Source organism: Tribolium castaneum, chromosome 2, assembly GCF_031307605.1.
Source record: "Tribolium castaneum strain GA2 chromosome 2, icTriCast1.1, whole genome shotgun sequence".
Classification (NCBI taxonomy): Eukaryota; Metazoa; Arthropoda; class Insecta; order Coleoptera; family Tenebrionidae; genus Tribolium; species Tribolium castaneum.
In genome coordinates this window covers 11,878,580-11,906,535 of record NC_087395.1, presented here as the reverse complement: position 1 = coordinate 11,906,535, position 27,956 = coordinate 11,878,580, and positions in this window count along the sequence as shown.

Sequence of the window (27,956 nt, the reverse complement as noted above, 5' to 3'; positions counted from 1 at the left end):
AATAAGCTTCATTTTTGCTTAGAAAACTAAGCTTACTTTTATTACCACTATTATTATTATTATTATTATTATTATTATTATTATTATTATTATTATTATTATTATTATTATTATTATTATTATTATTATTATTATTATTATTATTATTATTATTATTATTATAATTATTAATATTATTAATATTATTATTATTAAAAACCGATTATAACTTTTGTATAGTAAATGTTTTTATACCAGTTTTAAAATGAGTTATTAGTTTTAGACAATTTCTTGCCTAAAAACACAGATCACAGATGATCTCTTGCATAGAAATGAGAAAACGCTCAGATAACACAAAATAAGCATCATTTTTGCTTAGAAAAACTAAGCTTTAATTTAGAAAGAAATTCATTATTATAAGTATTATTATCATTATTATTATTATTATTATTATTATTATTATTATTATTATTATTATTATTATTATTATTATTATTATTATTATTATTATTATTATTATTATTATTATTATTATTATTATTATTATTATTATTATTATTATTATTATTATTATTACTATTATTATTATTATTATTATTAACTTTTGTATAGTAAATGTTTTTATACCAGTTTTAAAATGAGTTATTAATTTTATTCAATTTCTTGCCTAAGAACACAGATCACAGATGATCTCTTGCATAGAAATGAGAAAACGCTCATATAACACACAAAATAAGCTTCATTTTTGCTTAGAAAATTAAGCTTACTTTTATTACTATTATTATTATTTTTATTATTATTATTAATATTATTATTATTATTATTATTATTATTATTATTATTATTATTATCATTATTATTATTATTATTATTATTACTATTATTATTATTATTATTATTATTATTATTATTATTATTATTATTATTAACTTTTGTATAGTAAATGTTTTTATACCAGTTTTAAAATGAGTTATTAATTTTAGACAATTTCTTGCCTAAAAACACAGATCACAGATGATTTCTTGCATAGAAATGAGAAAACACTCATATAACACACAAAATAAGCTTCATTTTTGCTTAGAAAACTAAGCTTACTTTTATTACTATTATTATTATTTTTATTATTATTATTATAATTATTGTTATTATTATTATTATTATTATTAAAAAGTTATATTAAACAGACAGAAAACGTCGTATTCTGACACAAAAAAACGAATTACGTTATAGACTTGACGAGAACGGCGTATCTCGGACTCTTATAGGACTCTTATAGGGTCAAAAAGTATCAGTTTGGATTAAAATAAATTATTTTTGTTAACTCTCAGTCTGAATTGTTCATCAGTTCAAACAAAAACGGCTTATTTTAGACGATCTTTTGCTTTGAACAAGAAAACTTACATCGAACAGACTAAAAACGTATTAATCTGGCATAAAAGAGCAATTTATGTATCACTTTAGATAAAGGCAGCTAATCCTATTCGTTTCATGGCTTAAAATAGACAAAATTGTTAATAAATCTAACAAAAACGCTGTATTGTAGCACAAAATACTAATTACATTATAGTTTCGACGAGAATAGCTTATTTGGAATGATTCTATGCTTCCAAACGAGTAAATTTTTATTAAACAGATGCCAAACATCATGTTTTGTCCTATGAAGACATTTTATATTGCAGTTTGTATTAAAACAAAATATTTTCGTTGATTCTTTGTTAGAAGCAGCAAACCTAACATTAAAGAATCTGAAAACTTTGTATTCGGACACAAAACACCGAATTTTGTATCAGTTTAGACAAAAACGGTTGATTTTCGACAATATTTTGCTTTGAACAAGAAAACTTATATCAAACTGACTAAAAACGTCTTACTTTAGCACAAAACAAAAGATTTGCGTTATAGTCTTAAAGCTGATTCATGCCACAGTTTAGATAAAAACCAAATATTTTTGTTAATTCATTGTTACAAACAAGAAACCTTACATCAAAGAAACTGAAAACCCCTTATTCAGGCACAGAAATTCGAATTACGTTTCAGTCTGGACAAAAACTGCTTATTTTAGACGATCTTTTGTCTTGAACACGAAAACTTACCTTAAAAAGATTAAAAACGTCTTATTCTGGCTGAATACTGCAAATTATATATTACTTTAGATAAAAGCAATTTATCCTGATTACTCCTTTACTTAGAATAGAGTAAACTTGTATAAAACTTAATAAAAACTTTAAATTTCGTCTCAAAGAAATAATTTACGTTATAGTTTTGACCAGCACTGTTTATTTCAAACGAATTTATGATTCGAAACTAATGAACTTTTATGGGGCAGATGCAAAACCACATATTACCATATAAAGCGTTGTTTTAAAGCAAAGTATTACCTTTTGCAACAAGAAATTTCACGTCAAAGAAACTGAAAACTTCGTATCCATGCATAAATATCGAATTACGTATCAGTTTAAGCAAATACAGCTTATTTTAAACGATTCCTTGCTATAAACAAGAAAAATTTTATCAAGCATATTGAAAACGTCTTATTCTCGAAAATTAGAGCAAATTATGTATCAGTTTTAACAAAAGCGGATTACTCTGTTTGATTCTATGCTTAGAGTAGAGTAAACTAGTATAAAACGTAATGAAAACTCTATATTCAAGCTCAAAAGAACAAATTACGTTATAGTTTTGGCAAAAAAAAATATTTCGGACGATTACTACTTCGAAGTAAGCAAACTTTAATTGAACAAGTGCAAAAGCTTTGCTTTAAAATAACGATTTATGTAGTAATATGGTATTTTGCATCTGTTCTATAAAAGTTTACTCGTTTTGCTCCATTGAATCATTCGAAATAAATTATTTTGACACAACAACAACGAAAATAATTTGTTTTTGTTTAAACTGTAACATAAGTCGCTTTTATAAAACGAACTAAGACGTTTGGCATCTGTTTAGTGAAAGTTTTCTCGTTTGGGGGCATAAAATCGTTTGAAATTAAAACTATAACGTAAATTATTTCTTTGTATCACTTTAAAGATTTGCGTTATAGTCTTGACGAGAACTGTTAATTTCAAACGATTCTATGGTTTGAAACCAGTATACTTTCACTGAACAGAGGCAAAACGTCTGATTTCGCCTTTAAAAAACGATTTATGTCACAGTTTGGATTAAAACCAATGATTTTCGTTTATTCATTGTTACAAACAAGAAACCTTACATCAAAGAAACTGAAAACCTCTTATTCAGGCCCAGAAAATCAAATTACGTTTCAGTCTAGACACAAATTGCTTATTTTAGACGACTCTTTCTTTTGAACACGAAAACTTACATTAAAAAGATTAAAAACGTCTTATTCTGGCTCAAAACTGCAAATTATGTATTACTTTGGATAAAAGCAGTTTATCCTGATTACTCCTTTGCTTAGAATAGAGCAAACTTGTATAAAACTTAATGAAAACTTTAAATTTCGTCTCAAAGAAATAATTTACGTTATAGTTTTGACCAGAACTGTTAATTTCAAACGATTTCATGCCCCCAAACAAGAAAACTTTCACTAAACCAATGCCAAACGTCTTAGTTCGTTTTATAAAAGCGACTTATGATACAGTTTGAACAAAAACAAATTATTTTCGTTGTTGTTGTGTCAAAATAATTTATTTCGAATGATTCAATGGAGCGAAACGAGTAAACTTTTATAGGACAGATGCAAAATACCATATTACCACATAAATCGTTATTTTAAAGCAAAGTATTAGCTTTTGCACTTGTTCAATTAAAGTTTGCTTACTTCAAAGTATGAAATCGTCCGAAATATTTTTTTTTTTGCCAAAACTATAACGTAATTTGTTCTTTTGAGCTTGAATATAGAGTTTTCATTACGTTTTATAGTAGTTTACTCTACTCTAAGCATAGAATCAAACAGAGTAATCCGCTTTTGTTAAAACTGATACATAATTTGCTCTTATTTTCGAGAATAAGACGTTTTCAATATGCTTGATAAAATTTTTCTTGTTTATAGCAAGGAATCGTTTAAAATAAGCTGTATTTGCCTAAACAGATACGTAATTCGATATTTATGCATGGATACGAAGTTTTCAGTTTCTTTGACGTAAAATTTCTTTGCAAAAGGTAATACTTTGCTTTAAAACAACGCTTTATATGGTAATATGTGGTTTTGCATCTGCCCCATAAAAGTTCATTAGTTTCGAATCATAAATTCGTTTGAAATAAACAGTGCTGGTCAAAACTATAATGTAAATTATTTCTTTGAGACGAAATTTAAAGTTTTCATTAAGTTTTTTACAAGTTTGCTCTATTCTAAGCAAAGGAGTAATCAGGATAAATTGCTTTTATCTAGAGTAATATATAATTTGCAGTTTTCAACCAGAATAAGACGTTTTTAATCTTTTTAATGTAAGTTTTCGTGTTCAAAACAAAGGATCGTCTAAAATAAGCAGTTTTTGTCCAGACTGAAACGTAATTCGAATTTCTGTGCCTGAATAAGGGGTTTTCAGTTTCTTTGATGTAAGGTTTCTTGTTTGTAACAATGAATTAACAAAAATATTTGGTTTTTATCCAAACTGTGGCATGAATCAGCTTTAAGACTATAACGCAAATCTTTTGTTTTGTGCTAAAATAAGACGTTTTTAGTCAGTTTGATATAAGTTTTCTTGTTGAAAGCAAAATATTGTCGAAAATCAACCGTTTTTGTCTAAACTGATACAAAATTCGGTGGTTTGTGTCCGAATACAAAGTTTTCAGATTCTTTAATGTTAGGTTTGCTGCTTCTAACAAAGAATCAACGAAAATATTTTGTTTTAATACAAACTGCAATATAAAATGTCTTTATAGGACAAAACATGATGTTTGGCATCTGTTTAATAAAAATTTACTCGTTTGGAAGCATAGAATCATTCCAAATAAGGTATTCTCGTCGAAACTATAATGTAATTAGTATTTTGTGCTAAAATACAGCGTTTTTGTTAGATTTTTTAACAATTTTGTCTATTTTAGGCAATGAAACGAAAAGGATTAGCTGCCTTTATCCAAAGTGATACATAAATTGCTCTTTTATGCCAGATTAATACGTTTTTAGTATATTCGATGTAAGTTTTCTTGTTCAAAGCAAAAGATCGTCTAAAATAAGCCGTTTTTGTTTGAACTGATGAACAATTCAGACTGAGAGTCAACAAAAATAATTTGTTTTAATCCAAACTGATACTTTTTGACCCTATAAGAGTCCTATAAGAGTCCGAGATACGCCGTTCTCGTCAAGTCTATAACGTAATTCGTTTTTATGTGTCAGAATACGACGTTTTCTGTCTGTTTAATATAAGTTTTTAATAATAATAATAATAATAATACTAACAATAACAATAATAATAATAATAATAATAATAATAATAATAAAAATAATAATAGTTATAAAAGTAAGCTTAGTTTTCTAAGCAAAAATGAAGCTTATTTTGTGTGTTATATGAGCGTTTTCTCATTTCTATGCAAGAAATCATCTGTGATGTGTTTTTAGGCAAGAAATTGTCTAAAATTAATAACTCATTTTAAAACTGGTATAAAAACATTTACTATACAAAAGTTAATAATAATAATAATAATAATAATAATAATATAAATAATAATAATAATAATAATAATAGTAATAATAATAATAATAATAATAATAATAATAATAATAGTAATAAAAGTAAGCTTAGTTTTCTAAGCAAAAATTAAGCTTATTTTGTGTGTTATATGAGCGTTTTCTCATTTCTATGCAAGAGATCATCTGTGATCTGTGTTTTTAGGCAAGAAATTGTCTAAAATTAATAACTCATTTTAAAACTGGTATAAAAACATTTACTATACAAAAGTTATAATCGGTTAATAATAATAATAATAATAATAATAATAATAATAATAATAATAATAGTAATAATAAAAATAATAGAAATAATAATAATAATAATAAAAATAATAATAATAGTAGTAATAAAAGTAAGCTAGGTTTTCTAAGCAAAAATGAAGTTTATTTTGTGTTATATGAGCGTTTTCTCATTTCTATGCAAAAGATCATGTGTGATCTGTGTTTTTAGGCAATCTAAGCCATTTTATAGTTTTTAATATTTAACAAAAATTAGCTTTAAAATAAAATGTTTGAAAAACTGAAATTAAACTAAATTAATTGAGTCTAACACTTTAGTAGAGGAAAAAGGAGGAGACATAAAAGTCACAAAAGTCTTAGAGTTGTCTTTAGTCGTCATAATAATAACAATAACATTTATAATAGCAATACTAGTAGTACTAAATTTGCTTATATGCAAGCGCTTAATTAAGGTAACAGTTTTTTTGTTTTTTGCTTATATCTCGAAAACAGTTACTCCAATCAATTTTTACTTTTTCACCAAAATTAAAGGTGATAAAATTTCCTACAAAATAGTTATTTGCATTTTTCATGTAGAACTAACCATAAGCGAGATATAAGTTAAATAATTAATAATTGAAAAAAAGTGTTTTAACAGAGAATGTCTTGTGATTTAAAATACACTTAATTTATTGGGTCCAATACTTTATTAGAAGAAAAAAAGGTGACATAAAAGTCACTGAAGTCTTCAGAGTCGTTTTTAAATGCTGCATTTTCGTCTCAAGTTTTTAGTCGTCAAATTAATAACAATAACATTAATAATAATAATACTAATATTACTAAATTTGCTTATATGCAAGCGCTTAATTAAGGTAACAGTTTCTTGCTTATATATCGAAAACAGTTACTCTTATCAATTTTTATTTTTTTACTAAAATTAAAGCTGATAAAATTTCCTACAAAATAGTTATTTGCATTTTTCATGTAGGACTAACCATAAGCGAGATATAAGTTTGAAAATAATCAATATTTAAAAAAAAAGTGCTTTAACAGAAAATGTCTTGTGATTTAAAATACACTTAATTTATTGGGTCCAATACTTTATTAGAAAAAAAAGGAGGTGACTTAAAAGTCACTGAAGTCTTCAGAGTCGTTTTTAAATGCTGCATTTTCGTCTTCGTCTCAAACATTGAAAACTGAATTACATTTTTGTTTAGTAACTGTTACAGTTTTCACTTTGGTTTTTTGCTTATATCTCGAAAACAGTTACTCCTATAAATTTTTATCTTTCCTTCAAAATTAAAGCTGATAAAATTTCCTACAAAATAGTTTTTATCATTTTTTTTGTAGGACCAACCATAAGCGAGTTATAGAGTTGGATATAAATAATCTTTAACAAAAATTTGCTTTAAAATAAAATGTTTGAAATACTGAAATTAAACTAAATTAATTGTGTCTAACACTTTAGTATAGGAAAAAGGAGAAGACATAAAAGTCACCATAGTCTTCAGAGTCGTTTTTAGTCGTCATATTAATAACAATAACATTAATAATAATAATACTAATAGTACTAAATTTGCTTATATGCAAGCGCTTTATTAAGGTAACAGTTTTTTGGTTTCTTGCTTATATCACGAAAACAGTTACTCCTATCAATTTTTATCTGTTTACTAAAATTAAAGCTGATAAAATTTCCTACAAAATAGTTATTTGCATTTTTCATGTAAGACTAACCACAAGCGAGATGTAAGTTTGAAAATAATCAATATTTAAAAAAAAAGTGCTTTAACAGAAAATGTCTTGTGATTTGAAATACACTTAATTTATTGGGTCCAATACATTATTAGAAGAAAAAGGAGGTGACTTAAAAGTCGCAGAGGTATTCAGAGTCGTTTTTAAATGCTGCATTTTCGTCTTCGTCTCAAACATTGAAAACTGAATTACATTTTTGTTTAGTAACTGTAACAGTTTTCACTTTGGTTTTTTGCTTATATCTCGAAAACTATTATTCCTATCAATTTTTATCTTTCTTTCAAAATTAAAGCTGATAAAATTTCCTACAAAATAGTTATTTGCATTTTTCCTGTAGGACGAACCATAAGCGAGTTATAGAGTTAGATATAAATAATATTTAACAAAAACTTGCTTTAAAATTAAATGTTTGAAAAACTAAAAAATAAAATTTCCTACAAAATAGTAATTTGCATTTTTCATGTAGGACTAACCATAAGCGAGATATAAGTTTAAAAATAATTAATATTTAAAAAAAAAAGTGCTTTAACAGAAAATGTCTTGTGATTTAAAATACACTTAATTTATTGGGTCCAATACTTTATTAGAAGAAAAAGGAGGTGACATAAAAGTCACCAAAGTCTTGAGAGTCGTTCTTAGTCGTCATATCAATAACAATAACATTAATAATAATAATAATACTAATAGTACTAAATTTGCTTATATGCAAGCGCTTAATTAAGGTAACAGTTTCTTGCTTATATCTCGAAAACTTACATTTTTGTTCAGTAACTGTAACAGTTTTTACTTTGGTTTTTTGCTTATATCTCGAAAACAATTACTCCTATCAATTTTTATCTTTCTTTCAAAATTAAAGCTGATAAAATTTCCTACAAAATAGTTATTTGCATTTCTTTTGTAAGACCAACCATAAGCGAGTTATAGAGTTGGATATAAATAATCTTTAAAAAAAATTTGCTTTAAAATAAAATGTTTGAAAAACCGAAATTAAACTAAATTAATTAAAACTAACACTTTAGTTGAGGAAAAAGGAGAAGACATAAAAGTCACCAAAGTCTTGAGAGTCGTTTTTAGTCGTCATATTAATAACAATAACATTAATAATAATAATACTAATAGTACTAAATTTGCTTATATGCAAGCGCTTTATTAAGGTAACAGTTTTTTGGTTTCTTGCTTATATCTCGAAAACAGTTACTCCTATCAATTTTTATCTTTTTACTAAAATTAAAGCTGATAAAATTTCCTACAAAATAGTTATTTGTATTTTTCTTGTAGGACCAAGCATAAGCGAGTTATAGAGATAGATATAAATGATATTTAACAAAAATTTGCTTTAAAATAAAATGTTTGAAATACTGAAATTAAACTAAATTAATTGTGTCTAACACTTTAGTATAGGAAAAAGGAGAAGACATAAAAGTCACCAAAGTCTTCAGAGTCGTTTTTAGTCGTCATATTAATAACAATAACATTAATAATAATAATACTAATAGTACTAAATTTGCTTATATGCAAGCGCTTTATTAAGGTAACAGTTTTTTGGTTTCTTGCTTATATCTCGAAAACAGTTACTCCTATCAATTTTTATCTGTTTACTAAAACTAAAGCTGATAAAATTTCCTACAAAATAGTTATTTGCATTTTTCATGTAAGACTAACCACAAGCAAGATGTAAGTTTGAAAATAATCAATATTTAAAAAAAAAGTGCTTTAACAGAAAATGTCTTGTGATTTGAAATACACTTAATTTATTGGGTCCAATACATTATTAGAAGAAAAAGGAGGAGACTTAAAAGTCACAGAAGTTTTCAGAGTCGTTTTTAAATGCTGCATTTTCGTCTTCGTCTCAAACATTGAAAACTGAATTACATTTTTGTTTAGTAACTGTAACAGTTTTCACTTTGGTTTTTTGCTTATATCTCGAAAACAATTATTCCTATCAATTTTTATCTTTCTTTCAAAATTAAAGCTGATAAAATTTCCTACAAAATAGTTATTTGCATTTTTCTTGTAGGACCAACCATAAGCGAGTTATAGAGTTGGATATAAATAATATTTAACAAAAACTTGCTTTAAAATAAAATGTTTGAAAAACTAAAAAATAAAATTTCCTACAAAATAGTAATTTGCGAGTTATAGAGTTGGATATAAATAATATTTAACAAAAACTTGCTTTAAAATAAAATGTTTGAAAAACTAAAAAATAAAATTTCCTACAAAATAGTAATTTGCATTTTTCATATAGGACTAACCATAAGCGAGATATAAGTTTAAAAATAATTAATATTTAAAAAAAAAGTGCTTTAACAGAAAATGTCTTGTGATTTAAAATACACTTAATTTATTGGGTCCAATACTTTATTAGAAGAAAAAGGAGGTGACTTAAATGTCACTGAAGTCTTCAGAGTCGTTTTTAAATGCTGCGTTTTCGTCTTCGTCTCAAACATTGAAAACTGAATTACATTTTTGTTCAGTAACAGTTACAGTTTTCTTATTGGTTTTTTGCATATATCTCGAAAACAGTTACTCCTAACAATTTTTATCTTTCTTTCAAAATTAAAGCTGATAAAATTTCCTACAAAATAGTTATTTGCATTTTTCTTGTAGGACCAACCATAAGCGAGTTATAGAGTTGGGTATAAATAATATTTAACAAAAACTTGCTTTAAAATAAAATGTTTGAAAAACTAAAATTAAACTAAATTAATTGTGTCTAACACTTTAGTAGAGGAAAAAGGAGAAGAGATAAAGGTCACTAAAGGTTTCAGAGTCGTCTTTAGTCGTCATATTAATAACAATAACATTAATAATAATACTAATAGTACTAAATTTGCTTACATGCAAACGCTTAATTAAGGTAACAGTTTTTTGGTTTCTTGCTTATATCTGGAAAACAGTTACTTATATCAATTTTTATCTGTTTACTAAAATTAAAGCTGATAAAATTTCTTACAAAATAGTTATTTGCATTTTTCATGTAGGACTAACCTTAAGCGAGATATAAGTTTGAAAATAATCAATATTTAAAAAAAAAGTGCTTTAACAGAAAATGTCTTGTGATTTAAAATACACTTAATTTAATGGGTCCAATACTTTATTAGAAGAAAAAGGAGGTGACATAAAAGTCACTGAAGTCTTCAGAGTCGTTTTTAAATGCTGCATTTTCGTCTTCGTCTCAAACATTGAAAACTGAATTACATTTTTGTTCAGTAACTGTAACAGTTTTCACTTTGGTTTTTTGCTTATATCTCGAAAACTATTATTCCTATCAATTTTTATCTTTCTTTCAAAATTAAAGCTGATAAAATTTCCTACAAAATAGTTATTTGCATTTTTCATGTAGGACTAACCATAAGCGAGATATAAGTTTGAAAATAATTAATATTAAAAAAAAGTGCTTTAACAGAAAATGTCTTGTGATTTAAAATACACTTAATTTAATGGGTCCAATACTTTATTAGAAGAAAAAGGAGGTGACATAAAAGTCACCAAAGTCTTCAGAGTCGTTTTTAGTCGTCATATTAATAACAATAACATTAATAATAATAATACTAATAGTACTAAATTTGCTTATATGCAAGCGCTTTATTAAGGTAACAGTTTTTTGGTTTCTTGCTTATATCTCGAAAACAGTTACTCCTATCAATTTTTATCTGTTTACTAAAATTAAAGCTGATAAAATTTTCTACAAAATAGTTATTTGCATTTTTCATGTAGGACTAACCATAAGCGAGATATAAGTTTGAAAATAATCAATATTTAAAAAAAAGTGCTTTAACAGAAAATGTCATGTGATTTAAAATACACTTAATTTATTGGGTCCAATACATTATTAGAAGAAAAAGGAGGTGACTTAAAAGTCACAGAAGTCTTCAGAGTCGTTTTTAAATGCTGCATTTTCGTCTTCGTCTCAAACATTGAAAACTGAATTACATTTTTGTTCAGTAACAGTTACAGTTTTCTTATTGGTTTTTTGCTTATATCTCGAAAACAATTACTCCTATCAATTTTTATCTTTTTTTCAAAATTAAAGCTGATAAAATTTCCTACAAAATAGTTATTTGCATTTTTTTTGTAAGACCAACCATAAGCGAGTTATAGAGTTGGATATAAATAATCTTTAACAAAAATTTGCTTTAAAATATAATGTTTGAAAAACCGAAATTAAACTAAATTAATTGAGTCTAACACTTTATTATAGGAAAAAGGAGAAGACATAAAAGTCACCAAAGACTTCAGAGTCGTTTTTAGTCGTCATATTAATAACAATAACATTAATAATAATAATAATGCTGCATTTTCGTCTTCGTCTCAAACATTGAAAACTGAATTACATTTTTGTTCAGTAACAGTTACAGTTTTCTTATTGGTTTCTTGCTTATATCTCGAAAACAGTTACTTCTATCAATTTTTATCTTTTTTTCAAAATTAAAGCTGATAACATTTCCTACAAAATAGTTATTTGCATTTTTTTGTAGGACCAACCATAAGCGAGTTATAGAGTTGGATATAAATAATCTTTAACAAAAATTTTCTTTAAAATAAAATGTTTGAAAAACTAAAATTAAACCAAATTAATTGTGTCTAACACTTTAGTAGAGGAAAAAGGAGAAGACATAAAGGTCACTAAAGTCTTCAGAGTCGTTTTTAGTCGTCATATTAATAACAATAGCATTAATAATAATAATACTAATAGTACTAAATTTGCTTATATGCAAGCGCTTAATTAATGTAACAGTTTTTTGGTTTCTAGCTTATATCTCGAAAAAAGTTACACCTATCAAATTTTATCTTTCTTTCAAAATTAAAGCTGATAAAATTTCCAACAAAGTAATTATTTGCATTTTTCTTGTAGGACCAAGCATAAGCGAGTTATAGAGATGAATATAAATAATTTCTAACAAAAATTTGCTTTAAAATAAAATGTTTGAAAAACTGAAATTAAACTAAATTAATTGTGTCTAACACTTTAGTGGAGGAAAAAGGAGAAGACATAAAAGTCTTTAAAGGTTTCAGAATCGTCTTTAGTCGTCATATTAATAACAATAACATTAATAAACTAATAGTACTAAATTTGCTTATAAGCAAACGCTGCATTAAGGTAATAGTTTTTTGGTTTCTTGCTTATATCTCGAAAACAGTTACTCCTATCAATTTTTAACTTTTCACCAAAATTAAAGATGATAAAATTTCCTGCAAAATAGTTATTTGCATTTTTCATGTAGAACAAACCATAAGCGAGATATAAGTTTGAAAATAATTAATAATTAAAAAAAAAATGTGTTTTAACAGAAAATGTCTTGTGATTTAAAATACACTTAATTTATTGGGTCCAATACTTAATTAGAAGAAAAAGGAGGTGCAAATAACTATTTTGTTGGAAATTTTATTAGCTTTAATTGTGAAAGAAAGATAAAATTTGATAGGAGTAACTGTTTTCGAGATATAAGCAAAAAAACAATAAGAAAACTGTAACTGTTACTGAACAAAAATGTAATTCAGTTTTCAATGTTTGAGACGAAGACAAAAATGCAGCATTTAAAAACGACTCTGAAAACTTCAGTGACTTTTATGTCACCTCCTTTTTTTTCTAATAAAGTATTGGACCCAATAAATTAAGTGTATTATAAATCACAAGACATTTTCTGTTAAAACACTTTTTTTTAATTATTAATTACTTTCAAACTTATATCTCGCTTATGGTTAGTTCTACATGAAAAATGCAAATAACTATTTTGTAGGAAATTTTATCACTTTTAATTTTGGTGAAAAAGTAAAAATTGATAGGAGTAACTGTTTTCGAGATATAAGCAAAAAACAAAAAAACTGTTACTTTAATTAAGCGCTTGCATATAAGCAAATTTAGTACTACTAGTATTGTTATTATAAATGTTATTGTTATTAATATGACGACTAAAGACAACTTTAAGACTTTAGTGACTTTTATGTCTCCTCCTTTTTCCTCTACTAAAGTGTTAGACACAATTAATTTAGTTTAATTTCAGTTTTTCAAACATTTTATTTTAAAGCAAATTTTTGTTAAATATTAAAAACTATAAAATGGCTTAGATTGCCTAAAACACACATCACACATGATCTTTTGCATAGAAATGAGAAAACGCTCATATAACACAAAATAAGCTTCATTTTTGCTTAGAAAACTAAGCTTACTTTTATTACTACTATTATTATTATTTTTATTATTATTATTATTACTATTATTATTATTATTATTATTATTATTATTATTATTATTATTATTATTATTATTATTATTAATATTATTATTATTAAAAACCGATTATAACTTTTGCATAGTAAATGTTTTTATACCAGTTTTAAAATGAGTTATTAATTTTAGACAATTTCTTGTTTAAAAACTACAGATCACAGATGATCTCTTGCATAGAAATGAGAAAACGCTCAGATAACACAAAATAAGCATCATTTTTGCTTAGAAAAACTAAGCTTTAATTTAGAAAGAAATTCATTATTATAAGTATTATTATCATTATTATTATTATTATTATTATTATTATTATTATTATTATTATTATTATTATTATTATTATTATTATTATTGTTATTATTATTATTATTATTATTATTATTGTTATTATTATTATTATTATTATTATTATTATTATTATTATTATTATTATTAAAAACCGATTATAACTTTTGTATAGTATTGTTTTTATACCAGTTTTAAAATGAGTGATTAATTTTAGCCAATTTCTTGCCTAAAAACTATAAAATGGCTTAGATTGCCTAAAAACACAGATCACACATGATCTTTTGCATAGAAATGAGAAAACGCTCATATAACACAAAATAAGCTTCATTTTTGCTTAGAAAACTAAGCTTACTTTTATTACTACTATTATTATTATATTTATTATTATTATTATTATTATTATTATTATTATTATTGTTATTACTATTATTATTATTATTATTAATATTATTATTATTAAAAACCGATTATAACTTTTGTATAGTAAATGTTTTTATACCAGTTTTAAAATGAGTTATTAATTTTAGACAATTTCTTGCCTAAAAACACAGATCACAGATGATTTCTTGCATAGAAATGAGAAAACGCTCATATAACACAAAAAGAGCTTCATGTTTGCTTAGAAAACTAAGCTTACTTTTATTACTATTATTATTTTTATTATTATTATTATTATTATTACTATTATTAGTATTATTATTATTATTATTATTATTATAATAATTATTATTATTATTATTATCATTGTTATTATTATTATTATTATTAAAAACTTATATTAAACAGACAGAAAACGTCGTATTCTGACACAAAAAAACGAATTACGTTATAGACTTGACGAGAACGGCGTATCTCGGACTCTTATAGGACTCTTATAGGGTCAAAAAGTATCAGTTTGGATTAACATAAATTATTTTTGTTGACTCTCAGTCTGAATTGTTCATCAGTTCAAACAAAAACGGCTTATTTTAGACGATCTTTTGCTTTGAACAAGAAAACTTACATCGAACAGACTAAAAACGTATTAATCTGGCATAAAAGAGCAATTTATGTATCACTTTAGATAAAGGCAGCTAATCCTATTCGTTTCATTGCTTAAAATAGACAAAATTGTTAATAAATCTAACAAAAACGCTGTATTCTAGCACAAAATACTAATTACATTATAGTATCGACGAGAATAGCTTATTTGGAATGATTCTATGCTTCCAAACGAGTAAATTTTTATTAAACAGATGCCAAACATCATGGTTTGTCCTATAAAGACATTTTATATTGCAGTTTGTATTAAAACAAAATATTTTCGTTGATTCTTTGTTAGAAGCAGCAAACCTAACATTAAAGAATCTGAAAACTTTGTATTCGGACACAAACCACCGAATTTTGTATCAGTTTAGACAAAAACGGTTGATTTTCGACAATATTTTGCTTTGAACAAGAAAATTTATATCAAACTGACTAAAAACGTCTTATTTTAGCACAAAACAAAAGATTTGCGTTATAGTCTTGAAGCTGATTCATGACACAGTTTGGATAAAAACCAATTATTTTTGTTAATTCATTGTTACAAACAAGAAACCTTACATCAAAGAAACTGAAAACCCCTTATTCAGGCACAGAAATTCGAATTACGTTTCAGTCTGGACAAAAGCTGCTTATTTTAGACGATCCTTTGTTTTGAACACGAAAACTTACATTAAAAAGATTAAAAACGTCTTATTCTGGCTGAAAACTGCAAATTATATATTACTCTAGATAAAAGCAATTTATCCTGATTACTCCTTTACTTAGAATAGAGTAAACTTGTATAAAATTTAATGAAAACTTTAAATTTAGTCTCAAAGAAATAATTTACGTTATAGTTTTGACCAGCACTGTTTATTTCAAACGAATTTATGATTCGAAACTAATGAACTTTTATGGGGCAGATGCAAAACCACATATTACCATATAAAGCGTTGTTTTAAAGCAAAGTATTACCTTTTGCAACAAGAAATTTCACGTCAAAGAAACTGAAAACTTCGTATCCATGCATAAATATCGAATTACGTATCAGTTTAGGCAAATACAGCTTATTTTAAACGATTCATTGCTATAAACAAGAAAAATTTTATCAAGCATATTGAAAACGTCTTATTCTCGAAAATAAGAGCAAATTATGTATCAGTTTTGACAAAAGCGGATTACTCTGTTTGATTCTATGCTTAGAGTAGAGTAAACTACTATAAAACGTAATGAAAACTCTATATTCAAGTTTAAAAGAACAAATTACGTTATAGTTTTGGCAAAAAAATAATATTTCGGACGATTACATACTTCGAAGTAAGCAAACTTTAATTGAACAAGTGCAAAAGCTAATACTTTGCTTTAAAATAACGATTTATGTGGTAATATGGTATTTTGCATCTGTCCTATAAAAGTTTACTCGTTTCGCTCCATTGAATCATTCGAAAGAAATTATTTTGACACAACAACGAAAATAATTTGTTTTTGTTTAAACTGTAACATAAATCGCTTTTATAAAACGAACTAAGACGTTTGGCATCTGTTTATTGAAAGTTTTCTCGTTTGGGGGCATAAAATCGTTTGAAATTATCAGTTCTGGTCAAAACTATAACGTAAATTATTTCTTTGTATCACTTTAAAGATTTGCGTTATAGTCTTGACGAGAACTGTTAATTTCAAACGATTCTATGCTTTGAAACCAGTATACTTTCACTGAACAGAGGCAAAACGTCTGATTTCGCCTTTAAAAAACGATTTATGTCACAGTTTGGATTAAAACCAATGATTTTCGTTTATTCATTGTTACAAACAAGAAACCTTACATCAAAGAAACTGAAAACCTCTTATTCAGGCCCAGAAAATCAAATTACGTTTCAGTCTAGACACAAATTGCTTATTTTAGACGATTCTTTCTTTTGAACACGAAAACTTACATTAAAAAGATTAAAAACGTCTTATTCTGGCTCAAAACTGCAAATTATGTTTTACTTTGGATAAAAGCAGTTTATCCTGATTACTCCTTTGCTTAGAATAGAGCAAACTAGTATAAAACTTAATGAAAACTTTAAATTTCGTCTCAAAGAAATAATTTACGTTATAGTTTTGACCAGAACTGTTAATTTCAAACGATTTTATGCCCCCAAACGAGAAAACTTTCACTAAACAGATGCCAATCGTCTTAGTTCGTTTTATAAAAGCGACTTATGTTACAGTTTAAACAAAAACAAATTATTTTCGCTGTTGTTGTGTTAAAATAATTTATTTCGAATGATTCAATGGAGCGAAACGAGTAAACTTTTATAGGACAGATGCAAAATACCATATTACCACATAAATCGTTATTTTAAAGCAAAGTATTAGCTTTTGCACTTGTTCAATTAAAGTTTGCTTACTTCGAAGTATGTAATCGTCCGAAATATTTTTTTTTGCCAAAACTATAACGTAATTTGTTCTTTTGAGCTTAAATATAGAGTTTTCATTACGTTTTATAGTAGTTTACTCAACTCTAAGCATAGAATCAAACAGAGTAATCCGCTTTTGTTAAAACTGATACATAATTTGCTCTTATTTTCGAGAATAAGACGTTTTCAATATGCTTGATAAAATTTTTCTTGTTTATAGCAAGGAATCGTTTAAAATAAGCTGTATTTGCTTAAACTGATACGTAATTCGATATTTATGCATGGATACGAAGTTTTCAGTTTCTTTGACGTGAAATTTCTTGTTGCAAAAGGAAATACTTTGCTTTAAAACAACGCTTTATATGGTAATATGTGGTTTTGCATCTGCCCCATAAAAGTTCATTAGTTTCGAATGATAAATTCGTTTGAAATAAACAGTGCTGGTCAAAACTATAATGTAAATTATTTCTTTGAGACGAAATTTAAAGTTTTCATTAAGTTTTATACAAGTTTACTCTATTCTAAGTAAAGGAGTAATCAGGATAAATTGCTTTTATCTAGAGTAATATATAATTTGCAGTTTTCAGCCAGAATAAGACGTTTTTAATCTTTTTAATGTAAGTTTTCGTGTTCAAGACAAAAGATCGTCTAAAATAAGCAGTTTTTGTCCAGACTGAAACGTAATTCGAATTTCTGTGCCTGAATTTAATTTAGTTTAATTCCGGTTTTTCAAGCATTTTATTTTAAAGCAAATTTTTGTTAAATATTATTTATATCCAACTCTATAACTCGTTTATGCTTGGTCCTACAAGAAAAATGTAAATAACTATTTGGTTGGAAATTTTATCAGCTTTAATTTTGAAAGAAAGATAAAATTTGATAGGAGCAACTGTTTTCGAGATATAAGCAAAAAACCAATAAGAAAACTGTAACTGTTACTGAACAAAAATGTAACTCAGTTTTCAATGTTTGAGACGAAGACAAAAATGCAGCATTTAAAAACGACTCTGAAGACGTCAGTGACTTTTATGTCACCTCCTTTTTTTTCTAATAAAGTATTGGACCCAATAAATTAAGTGTATTTTAAATCACAAGACATTTTCTGTTAAAGCACTTTTTTTTTAAATATTAATTATTTTCAAACTTATATCTCGCTTATGGTTAGTCCTACATGAAAAATGCAAATAACTATTTTGTAGGAAATTTTATCAGCTTTAATTTTAGTAAAATGATAAAAATTGATAGGAGTAACTGTTTTCGAGATATAATCAAGAAACCAAAAAACTGTTACCTTAATTAAGCGTTTGCATATAAGCAAATTTAGTATTATTAGTATTATTATTATTAATGTTATTGTTATTAATATGACGATTAAAAACGACTCTGAAGACTTTGGTGACTTTTACGTCTCCTCCTTTTTCCTCTACTAAAGTGTTAGACCCAATTAATTTAGTTTAATTTCGGTTTTTCAAACATTTTATTTTAAAGCAAATTTTTGTTAAATATTATTTATATCTATCTCTATAACTCGCTTATGCTTGGTCCTACAAGAAAAATACAAATAACTATTTTGTAGGAAATTTTATCAGCTTTAATTTTAGTAAAAAGATAAAAATTGATAGGAGTAACTGTTTTCGAGATATAAGCAAGAAACCAAAAAACTGTTACCTTAATAAAGCGCTTGCATATAAGCAAATTTAGTACTATTAGTATTATTATTATTAATGTTATTGTTATTAATATGACGACTAAAAACCACTCTCAAAACTTTGGTGACTTTTATGTCTTCTCCTTTTTCCTCAACTAAAGTGTTAGTCTTAATTAATTTAGTTTAATTTCGGTTTTTCAAACATTTTATTTTAAAGCAAATTTTTGTTAAAGATTATTTATATCCAACTCTATACCTCGCTTATGGTTGGTCCTACAAAAAAAATGCCAATAACTATTTTGTAGGAAATTTTATCAGCTTTGATTTTGAAAGAAAGATAAAAATTGATAGGAATAACTGTTTTCGAGATATAAGCAAAAAACCAATAAGAAAACTGTAACTGTTACTAAACAAAAATGTAATTCAGTATTCAATGTTTGAGACAAAGACAAAAATGCAGCATTTAAAATCGACTCTGAAGACTTCAGTGACTTTTATGTCACCTCCTTTTTCTTCTAATAATGTATTGGACCCAATAAATTAAGTGTATTTTAAATCACAAGACATTTTCTGTTTAAGCACTTTTTTTTAAACATTAATAATTTTCAAACTTACATCTCGCTTATGGTTAGTCCTACATGAAAAATGCAAATAACTATTTTGTAGGAAATTTTATCAGCTTTAATTTTAGTAAACAGATAAAAATTGATAGGAGTAACTGTTTTCGAGATATAAGCAAGAAACCAAAAAACTGTTACCTTAATAAAGCGCTTGCATATAAGCAAATTTAGTACTATTAGTATTATTATTATTAATGTTATTGTTATTAATATGACGACTAAAAACGACTCTGAAGACTTTGGTGACTTTTATGTCTTCTCCTTTTTCCTATACTAAAGTGTTAGACACAATTAATTTAGTTTAATTTCAGTATTTCAAACATTTTATTTTAAAGCAAATTTTTGTTAAATATTATTTATATCTATCTCTATAACTCGCTTATGCTTGGTCCTACAAGAAAAATACAAATAACTATTTTGTAGGAATTTTTATCAGCTTTAATTTTAGTAAAAAGATAAAAATTGACAGGAGTAACTGTTTTCGAGATATAAGCAAGAAACCAAAAAACTGTTACCTTAATAAAGCGCTTGCATATAAGCAAATTTAGTACTATTAATATTATTATTATTAATGTTATTGTTATTAATATGACGACTAAAAACGACTCTCAAGACTTTGGTGACTTTTATGTCTTCTCCTTTTTCCTCAACTAAAGTGTTAGTTTTAATTAATTTAGTTTAATTTCGGTTTTTCAAACATTTTATTTTAAAGCAAATTTTTGTTAAAGATTATTTATATCCAACTCTATAACTCGCTTATGGTTAGTCCTACAAAAAAAATGCCAATAACTATTTTGTAGGAAATTTTATCAGCTTTGATTTTGAAAGAAAGATAAAAATTGATAGGAGTAACTGTTTTCGAGATATAAGCAAAAAACCAATAAGAAAACTGTAACTGTTACTAAACAAAAATGTAATTCAGTTTTCAATGTTTGAGACAAAGACGAAAATGCAGCATTTAAAATCGACTCTGAAGACTTCAGTGACTTTTATGTCACCTCCTTTTTCTTCCAATAAAGTATTGGACCCATTAAATTAAGTGTATTTTAAATCACAAGACATTTTCTGTTAAAGCACGTTTTTTTTAAATATTAATTATTTTCAAACTTATATCTCGCTTATGGTTAGTCCTACATAAAAAATGCAAATTACTATTTTGTAGGAAATTTTATCAGCTTTAATTTTAGTAAAAAGATAAAAATTGATAGGAGTAACTGTTTTCGAGATATAAGCAAGAAACCAAAAAACTGTTACCTTAATTAAGCGCTTGCATATAAGCAAATTTAGTACTAAAAACAACTCTGAAGACTTTGGTGATTTTTATGTCTTCTCCTTTTTCCTCTACTAAAGTGTTAGACCCAATTAATTTACTTTAATATCGGTTTTTCAAACATTTTATTTTAAAGCAAATTTTTGTTAAATATTATTTATATCTATCTCTATAACTCGCTTATGCTTGGTCCTACAAGAAAAATACAAGTAACTATTTTGTAGGAAATTTTATCAGCTTTAATTTTAGTAAAAAGATAAAAATTGATAGGAGTAACTGTTTTCGAGATATAAGCAAGAAACCAAAAAACTGTTACCTTAATAAAGCGCTTGCATATAAGCAAATTTAGTACTATTAGTATTATTATTATTAATGTTATTGTTATTAATATGACGACTAAAAACCACTCTCAAAACTTTGGTGACTTTTATGTCTTCTCCTTTTTCCTCAACTAAAGTGTTAGTCTTAATTAATTTAGTTTAATTTCGGTTTTTCAAACATTTTATTTTAAAGCAAATTTTTGTTAAAGATTATTTATATCCAACTCTATACCTCGCTTATGGTTGGTCCTACAAAAAAAATGCCAATAACTATTTTGTAGGAAATTTTATCAGCTTTGATTTTGAAAGAAAGATAAAAATTGATAGGAATAACTGTTTTCGAGATATAAGCAAAAAACCAATAAGAAAACTGTAACTGTTACTAAACAAAAATGTAATTCAGTATTCAATGTTTGAGACAAAGACAAAAATGCAGCATTTAAAATCGACTCTGAAGACTTCAGTGACTTTTATGTCACCTCCTTTTTCTTCTAATAATGTATTGGACCCAATAAATTAAGTGTATTTTAAATCACAAGACATTTTCTGTTTAAGCACTTTTTTTTAAACATTAATAATTTTCAAACTTACATCTCGCTTATGGTTAGTCCTACATGAAAAATGCAAATAACTATTTTGTAGGAAATTTTATCAGCTTTAATTTTAGTAAACAGATAAAAATTGATAGGAGTAACTGTTTTCGAGATATAAGCAAGAAACCAAAAAACTGTTACCTTAATAAAGCGCTTGCATATAAGCAAATTTAGTACTATTAGTATTATTATTATTAATGTTATTGTTATTAATATGACGACTAAAAACGACTCTGAAGACTTTGGTGACTTTTATGTCTTCTCCTTTTTCCTATACTAAAGTGTTAGACACAATTAATTTAGTTTAATTTCAGTATTTCAAACATTTTATTTTAAAGCAAATTTTTGTTAAATATTATTTATATCTATCTCTATAACTCGCTTATGCTTGGTCCTACAAGAAAAATACAAATAACTATTTTGTAGGAATTTTTATCAGCTTTAATTTTAGTAAAAAGATAAAAATTGATAGGAGTAACTGTTTTCGAGATATAAGCAAGAAACCAAAAAACTGTTACCTTAATAAAGCGCTTGCATATAAGCAAATTTAGTACTATTAATATTATTATTATTAATGTTATTGTTATTAATATGACGACTAAAAACGACTCTCAAGACTTTGGTGACTTTTATGTCTTCTCCTTTTTCCTCAACTAAAGTGTTAGTTTTAATTAATTTAGTTTAATTTCGGTTTTTCAAACATTTTATTTTAAAGCAAATTTTTGTTAAAGATTATTTATATCCAACTCTATAACTCGCTTATGGTTAGTCCTACAAAAAAAATGCCAATAACTATTTTGTAGGAAATTTTATCAGCTTTGATTTTGAAAGAAAGATAAAAATTGATAGGAGTAACTGTTTTCGAGATATAAGCAAAAAACCAATAAGAAAACTGTAACTGTTACTAAACAAAAATGTAATTCAGTTTTCAATGTTTGAGACAAAGACGAAAATGCAGCATTTAAAATCGACTCTGAAGACTTCAGTGACTTTTATGTCACCTCCTTTTTCTTCCAATAAAGTATTGGACCCATTAAATTAAGTGTATTTTAAATCACAAGACATTTTCTGTTAAAGCACGTTTTTTTTAAATATTAATTATTTTCAAACTTATATCTCGCTTATGGTTAGTCCTACATAAAAAATGCAAATTACTATTTTGTAGGAAATTTTATCAGCTTTAATTTTAGTAAAAAGATAAAAATTGATAGGAGTAACTGTTTTCGAGATATAAGCAAGAAACCAAAAAACTGTTACCTTAATTAAGCGCTTGCATATAAGCAAATTTAGTACTAAAAACAACTCTGAAGACTTTGGTGATTTTTATGTCTTCTCCTTTTTCCTCTACTAAAGTGTTAGACCCAATTAATTTACTTTAATATCGGTTTCTCAAACATTTTATTTTAAAGCAAATTTTTGTTAAATATTATTTATATCTATCTCTATAACTCGCTTATGCTTGGTCCTACAAGAAAAATACAAGTAACTATTTTGTAGGAAATTTTATCAGCTTTAATTTTAGTAAAAAGATAAAAATTGATAGGAGTAACTGTTTTCGAGATATAAGCAAGAAACCAAAAAACTGTTACCTTAATAAAGCGCTTGCATATAAGCAAATTTAGTACTATTAGTATTATTATTATTAATGTTATTGTTATTAATATGACGACTAAAAACCACTCTCAAAACTTTGGTGACTTTTATGTCTTCTCCTTTTTCCTCAACTAAAGTGTTAGTCTTAATTAATTTAGTTTAATTTCGGTTTTTCAAACATTTTATTTTAAAGCAAATTTTTGTTAAAGATTATTTATATCCAACTCTATACCTCGCTTATGGTTGGTCCTACAAAAAAAATGCCAATAACTATTTTGTAGGAAATTTTATCAGCTTTGATTTTGAAAGAAAGATAAAAATTGATAGGAATAACTGTTTTCGAGATATAAGCAAAAAACCAATAAGAAAACTGTAACTGTTACTAAACAAAAATGTAATTCAGTATTCAATGTTTGAGACAAAGACAAAAATGCAGCATTTAAAATCGACTCTGAAGACTTCAGTGACTTTTATGTCACCTCCTTTTTCTTCTAATAATGTATTGGACCCAATAAATTAAGTGTATTTTAAATCACAAGACATTTTCTGTTTAAGCACTTTTTTTTAAACATTAATAATTTTCAAACTTACATCTCGCTTATGGTTAGTCCTACATGAAAAATGCAAATAACTATTTTGTAGGAAATTTTATCAGCTTTAATTTTAGTAAACAGATAAAAATTGATAGGAGTAACTGTTTTCGAGATATAAGCAAGAAACCAAAAAACTGTTACCTTAATAAAGCGCTTGCATATAAGCAAATTTAGTACTATTAGTATTATTATTATTAATGTTATTGTTATTAATATGACGACTAAAAACGACTCTGAAGACTTTGGTGACTTTTATGTCTTCTCCTTTTTCCTATACTAAAGTGTTAGACACAATTAATTTAGTTTAATTTCAGTATTTCAAACATTTTATTTTAAAGCAAATTTTTGTTAAATATTATTTATATCTATCTCTATAACTCGCTTATGCTTGGTCCTACAAGAAAAATACAAATAACTATTTTGTAGGAATTTTTATCAGCTTTAATTTTAGTAAAAAGATAAAAATTGATAGGAGTAACTGTTTTCGAGATATAAGCAAGAAACCAAAAAACTGTTACCTTAATAAAGCGCTTGCATATAAGCAAATTTAGTACTATTAATATTATTATTATTAATGTTATTGTTATTAATATGACGACTAAAAACGACTCTCAAGACTTTGGTGACTTTTATGTCTTCTCCTTTTTCCTCAACTAAAGTGTTAGTTTTAATTAATTTAGTTTAATTTCGGTTTTTCAAACATTTTATTTTAAAGCAAATTTTTGTTAAAGATTATTTATATCCAACTCTATAACTCGCTTATGGTTAGTCCTACAAAAAAAATGCCAATAACTATTTTGTAGGAAATTTTATCAGCTTTGATTTTGAAAGAAAGATAAAAATTGATAGGAATAACTGTTTTCGAGATATAAGCAAAAAACCAATAAGAAAACTGTAACTGTTACTAAACAAAAATGTAATTCAGTTTTCAATGTTTGAGACAAAGACGAAAATGCAGCATTTAAAATCGACTCTGAAGACTTCAGTGACTTTTATGTCACCTCCTTTTTCTTCCAATAAAGTATTGGACCCATTAAACTAAGTGTATTTTAAATCACAAGACATTTTCTGTTAAAGCACGTTTTTTTTAAATATTAATTATTTTCAAACTTATATCTCGCTTATGGTTAGTCCTACATAAAAAATGCAAATTACTATTTTGTAGGAAATTTTATCAGCTTTAATTTTAGTAAAAAGATAAAAATTGATAGGAGTAACTGTTTTCGAGATATAAGCAAGAAACCAAAAAACTGTTACCTTAATTAAGCGCTTGCATATAAGCAAATTTAGTACTAAAAACAACTCTGAAGACTTTGGTGATTTTTATGTCTTCTCCTTTTTCCTCTACTAAAGTGTTAGACCCAATTAATTTACTTTAATATCGGTTTTTCAAACATTTTATTTTAAAGCAAATTTTTGTTAAAGATTATTTATATCCAACTCTATAACTCGCTTATGGTTGGTCTTACAAAAGAAATGCAAATAACCATTTTGTTGGAAATTTTATCAGCTTTAATTTTGAAAGAAAGATAAAAATTGATAGGAGTAATTGTTTTCGAGATATAAGCAAAAAACCAAAGTGAAAACTGTTACAGTTACTGAACAAAAATGTAATTCAGTTTTCAATGTTTGAGACGAAGACGAAAATGCAGCATTTAAAAACGACTCTGAAGACTTCAGTGACTTTTATGTCACCTCCTTTTTCTTCTAATAGAGTATTGGTCCCAATAAATTAAGTGTATTTTAAATCACAAGACATTTTCTGTTAAAGCACTTTTTTTTTAAATATTAATTATTTTCAAACTTCTATCTCGCTTATGGTTAGTCCTACATAAAAAATGCAAATAACTATTTTGTAGGAAATTTTATCAGCTTTAATTTTAGTAAAAAGATAAAAATTGATAGGAGTAACTGTTTTCGAGATATAAGCAAGAAACTGTTACCTTAATTAAGCGCTTGCATATAAGCAAATTTAGTAATATTAGTATTATTATTATTAATGTTATTGTTATTAATAGGACGACTAAAGACGACACTGAAACATTTAGTGACTTTTATGTCTTCTCCTTTTTCCTCTACTAAAGTGTTAGACACAATTAATTTAGTTTAATTCCGGTTTTTCAAGCATTTTATTTTAAAGCAAATTTTTGTTAAATATTATTTATATCCAACTCTATAACTCGTTTATGCTTGGTCCTACAAGAAAAATGTTAATAACTATTTTGTTGGAAATTTTATCAGCTTTAATTTTGAAAGAAAGATAAAATTTGATAGGAGTAACTGTTTTCGAGATATAAGCAAAAAACCAATAAGAAAACTGTAACTGTTACTGAACAAAAATGCATTTATTAGCATTTATTTAAGAGTCGTTTTTAATCGTCATATTAATAACAATAACATTAATAATAATAATACTAATAATACTAAATTTGCTTATATGCAAACGCTTAATTAAGGTAACAGTTTTTTGGTTTCTTGATTATATCTCGAAAACAGTTACTCCTATCAATTTTTATCTTTTTACTAAAATTAAAGCTGATAAAATTTCCTACAAAATAGTTATTTCCATTTTTTTGTAGGACCAACCATAAGCGAGTTATAGAGTTGGATATAAATAATCTTTAACAAAAATTTGCTTTAAAATAAAATGTTTGAAAAACTGATATTAAACTAAATTAATTGGGTCTAACACTTTAGTAGAGGAAAAAGGAGAAGACATAAAAATCACCAAAGTCTTCAGAGTTGTTTTTAGTACTAAATTTGCTTATATGCAAGCGCTTAATTAAGGTAACAGTTTTTTGGTTTCTTGCTTATATCTCGAAAACAGTTACTCCTATCAATTTTTATCTTTTTACTAAAATTAAAGCTGATAAAATTTCCTACAAAATAGTAATTTGCATTTTTCATGTAGGACTAACCATAAGCGAGATATAAGTTTAAAAATAATTAATATTTAAAAAAAAAGTGCTTTAACAGAAAATGTCTTGTGATTTAAAATACACTTAATTTATTGGGTCCAATACTTTATTAGAAGAAAAAGGAGGTGACATAAAAGTCACCAAAGTCTTGAGAGTCGTTCTTAGTCGTCATATCAATAACAATAACATTAATAATAATAATAATACTAATAGTACTAAATTTGCTTATATGCAAGCGCTTAATTAAGGTAACAGTTTCTTGCTTATATCTCGAAAACTTACATTTTTGTTCAGTAACTGTAACAGTTTTTACTTTGGTTTTTTGCTTATATCTCGAAAACAATTACTCCTATCAATTTTTATCTTTCTTTCAAAATTAAAGCTGATAAAATTTCCTACAAAATGGTTATTTGCATTTCTTTTGTAAGACCAACCATAAGCGAGTTATAGAGTTGGATATAAATAATCTTTAACAAAAATTTGCTTTAAAATATAATGTTTGAAAAACAGAAATTAAATTGAGTCTAACACTTTAGTATAGGAAAAAGGAGAAGACATAAAAGTCACCAAAATCTTCAAAGTCGTTTTTAGTCGTCATATTAATAACAATAACATTAATAATAATAATAATGCTGCATTTTCGTCTTCGTCTCAAACATTGAAAACTGAATTACATTTTTGTTCAGTAACAGTGACAGTTTTCTAATTGGTTTTTTGCTTATATCTCGAAAACAGTTACTCCTATCAATTTTTATCTTTCTTTCAAAATTAAAGCTGATAAAATTTCCTACAAAATAGTTATTTGCATTTTTCTTGTAGGACCAACCATAAGCGAGTTATAGAGTTGGATATAAATAATATTTAACAAAAACTTGCTTTAAAATAAAATGTTTGA